The sequence below is a fragment of the Malaclemys terrapin genome, chromosome 10 (assembly GCF_027887155.1).
Source record: "Malaclemys terrapin pileata isolate rMalTer1 chromosome 10, rMalTer1.hap1, whole genome shotgun sequence".
Taxonomy (NCBI): Eukaryota; Metazoa; Chordata; order Testudines; family Emydidae; genus Malaclemys; species Malaclemys terrapin.
The window spans coordinates 55,543,857-55,547,423 of NC_071514.1; positions in this window are offsets into that span (position 1 = coordinate 55,543,857).

A 3,567-nucleotide genomic window follows, 5' to 3' on the forward strand; every position below is an offset into this window, starting at 1 on the left:
GGGGGGGGGGGGGGGGCGTGCTCGCTGGCACATGAATACCAGGGGTTTGGGGCAATGATGGGCGGGGCAGAGCCTGCCCCATGGCACAGCCCAAGATCTCTGTACCAGCCCTGGGTTCATGGCTGAGCGCAGCCCCTCCCTGAGGGTCACCCCTTCTCCGCACCCCGACCCCCCCAGGAGCACCCTGCTCTGGTGCTGCCCTCCCCACGCCCAGCTGTCCTGCACTGAGCAAAGACACTAATAAAGGACAACTCATGGGCAACCCTGGCCTCTCTCATTGGGGGCTGGCAATGGAGGGGTGGTGCCAGGGGAAAGGGTGAGCAAAGCCCTGGCCCTTATGGAAATCGGTCCAGGGGGTGCGATGGGTGGGACCCTGAGCTGGAGGGGGCTGGGCACAGCCTGGCCAGGGGCCACAGAGCAGTTATGTTGGCCAGCGCCATCCTGCCCTGCCCTGGTGCCTCCTGCAGAGGGCCCCTGGTGAGTGGTTGCTCCCCTGTATGCCCTCCCCCCCGGCAGCATTCCCGCTGCAGTTCAGGGTACAGGGGCTGGGCCTGGTATTAGAGTCAAGGCCCTGTCAGTTCGAACCTTGCTGCCCTGCCCCAGGGAGGGGACAGGAGAGAGTTGGCACCTGGAGCCAGATGTGGCCTGGACTGCTTTGGGGGCTGGTGGACTGGGGAGGATCTCCCCTGGCCTGTTTGGCCCAGTGGCCCTTTGGCATCCTCTGGCCTAGCCCTTGGTGTATGGGCTGCTGTGCCAGCCTGGCCTGGCCCGGGGAGGGGCCCAGCCCAGCAGCGGTGTCACCCCTGAGAGCAGACTGCACTGCCATGGACGCGGAGTGAGAGGGGGGCGTGACTGGGGTTCCTACTCACCCCCTGGCACCTGGCCCTGAGTGAACCCATGTGCCCTGCCAGGGGTGGTGCCTGCCCACTGCACCCTGTGCTGGGGAGTGACGGGGCCGTTACCACAGGGCAAGGGCACCACAGCGAGGCCTTGGGAAACAGCACTGTCGCCCTGTCCTGTGAGCTCCCAGGGAGGGATGGGGGGGCTGCAGCCCAGCAGTGATGCTGAGCTGCTCTGCCAGCCCTGGAGTGGCTGAACTGAAAGCATGATACCCTATGGGGGGTCGGGGGGGACGGACATCTCAGAGCGGGGGGCAGCTGAGGAGTCACCTCAGGCTCCTGGCCAGGGTCACCATGGCCCCAATGGTGCCCTGCAGCCGCACAAAGAGTCTTAATGCAGGGGCGAGACGTTGCTGCGTGTGGGGGAGGAAGCTATGTCTGAGCAGCTGCTGCTGCATTCCACCCCAGAGGTGGCTGCATCGACTCCTTGGGTGTTTGCATGGCACTGAAGCATGCATGGCACTTCCAGGCAATGGCTCAGTGCACAGGGTGGCTGTGTTTGGCTGCTCAGTCTAAGTGCTCGGTGTTATTAGCATTCGCATTGTAACCCTTCTGCCAGGCGCTGGGTTTCTTCTAAAGATCTAACCAAAGCCAGCCAAGCCCCATCCAGAAACCTGGGGCCCGCTGTATGCCAGCCCAGGCCCCTGCCACCAGACCCCTCCTGCAGCGCTGCGCACAGGGGTTGGGCACAAAGAGACCTTGGGGGCAAGGAAAAGGGGGATGAACACCCGAACGCGGGAGACCCAGTAGTTCATAGCAGCTGGAGGTCAGGGCTGCTCCCCAGCCTTGGCCATCTGCCCGCGCAGGCTGAATTCAGCTGCCACTGCTGGCGGGGAGGCTAGCACCACAGTGCTGGGCAGCAGCCTCCGCCCAACCCACGGCCAGACGGCACCACCCGCCCTATTCCCAGGGATCAGCAGCTGCACCCTCACCGAGTCCTCCAGCCCCGTGCTGCACTCCCTGCCACAGCCCCCCCACTGGGCCTGGCTAGGGCTTGGACCGAGCCACTCCGGACACCTTTGCTCTACAGCTTTGGGGCTAGCGTTTCCCAGCAGGGTCAGTGTGTATCACCGCCCCCAGTGCCAAACCTGGCCCAGCCCAGCCCAGCCCAGTTCCTGGAATGCCAATAGGGCCTGGCCTGTCCAGGCAGCTCCCCAGCAGAGGGCGCAGCAAGCTCCCTTCCCTGGCCTGCCTCTGCTCCGCTGGAGTTCCCAGCAGCTACCCCTTTGCCCAGCAATCCCAGCTAATTGTACCCACTGTGGATCTTGGGCAAAGGGCACCTAGCTCAGGAGCAGCACATGGGCTGAGGGCCTGAGACCCCATGGTGCTGCAGCCCACATGCCTGCCCATGGTGACCAGTGCCTGGAAGATCCCTGCCTGCCTTCCCCGCATTCTTGGCAGACGGGCTGTGCAAGGATCCAGCCACCCTGTTTAAACTCTCAGCTGCGAGGTCGGCAGATCTGGGCCCAGGCTCCAGCGCTAAGAGCAGGCAGATGCTGGCTGGCGAGGGGGAGGGGCTGAGGCCCAGCTCCAGGCCAAGGCTGAACGGCTGCATGAGGTTCGTTTAGTGCTGGGCCACGTCTGTCAGCCCAGCTCTTTAATGGCACTGGAGCCTGGCCTGGCGACAGCCATGTCCTGGAGGGGCTGGCTCTAGTGCCCCGGCTGCGATCCCAGCCCACCCTTGCCTGGGTTGTGTGATTGTTCAGACACTTGCCTGGGGCAGGACAAGGAGCCCAAAGGGCTCAGCCAGACGCTCACCTCTGCTGTGCCGCCCCCGCTGGACTGAGCCTGGGCCGCTCCTGGATGGGCCAGGGGGCATCGGGGACTGACGGGAGCGCCTGCCCCTGCAGCAGAGCCTCCACTACCAGCAGCGAGGGGACCGAGTACCTGGGCAGGGTCTCCAGCAATAAACCTTGTTTATTGCCTCTGCTCAGTGCCAGGCACTTGCTTTCACTCCCAAACGCAGCTGCTACCCCAGGGTCCAATGGGCCTAAAATCTCCCTCTGACTAGGAGCCTCCCAGCCTTGGCTACTGGCCTGTGCTGCCTGCCAGGCTGAAGGGAGAGGCGCTAGGCAAGGGGAGATTTTCAGTCTGGGGCTTGGTGGTTGCCCTAAGGCTGCGGTCTTTATGAGCCTGGTGTGGAACAATCAGCAAATAGCTCCAATGCACTGTTACTGCCTCCCCCGGCTTGTGAGTGATGTACTAACTGTTCAGAGCCGGGGCTGGCTCCGGGGAGCCCCACTAGCCCTTTCCAACCATGGACTGCATGCAGGCCCCTTCGGGGCCACGGTGTTGTCAGGCGCTGCACCAACTGCTCCAGCAGAAGCCGCGCGTCCCTCTCCCCTGCTGCCTTCATCTGCTCACGCTGGAATTCCACCAGAAATGGCAGGCAGGCTTGTCTGGCAGGGTTTGTTTGCCATAAAACTTGGGCTGCTTATTCCATACGGCACTGCTGGCCTCCAAATAATGACAGCTGGGTTCCTGTCAGCACTGCTGTTTGATTTCAAAGTGGGGTCTCTAGCCAATGAGTGCCAGGCTCACCTTTCTCACTGGGCTGAAGGTAGCTGCCACGCTGGCATTTTTTCTCCAGGCTCCTGGTCTTTCCCTGCTCCCTAGGCATTTTCACAAAGAACTGGCAACAGCTCCCCGTTCCCCTCTGGGCAGCCCA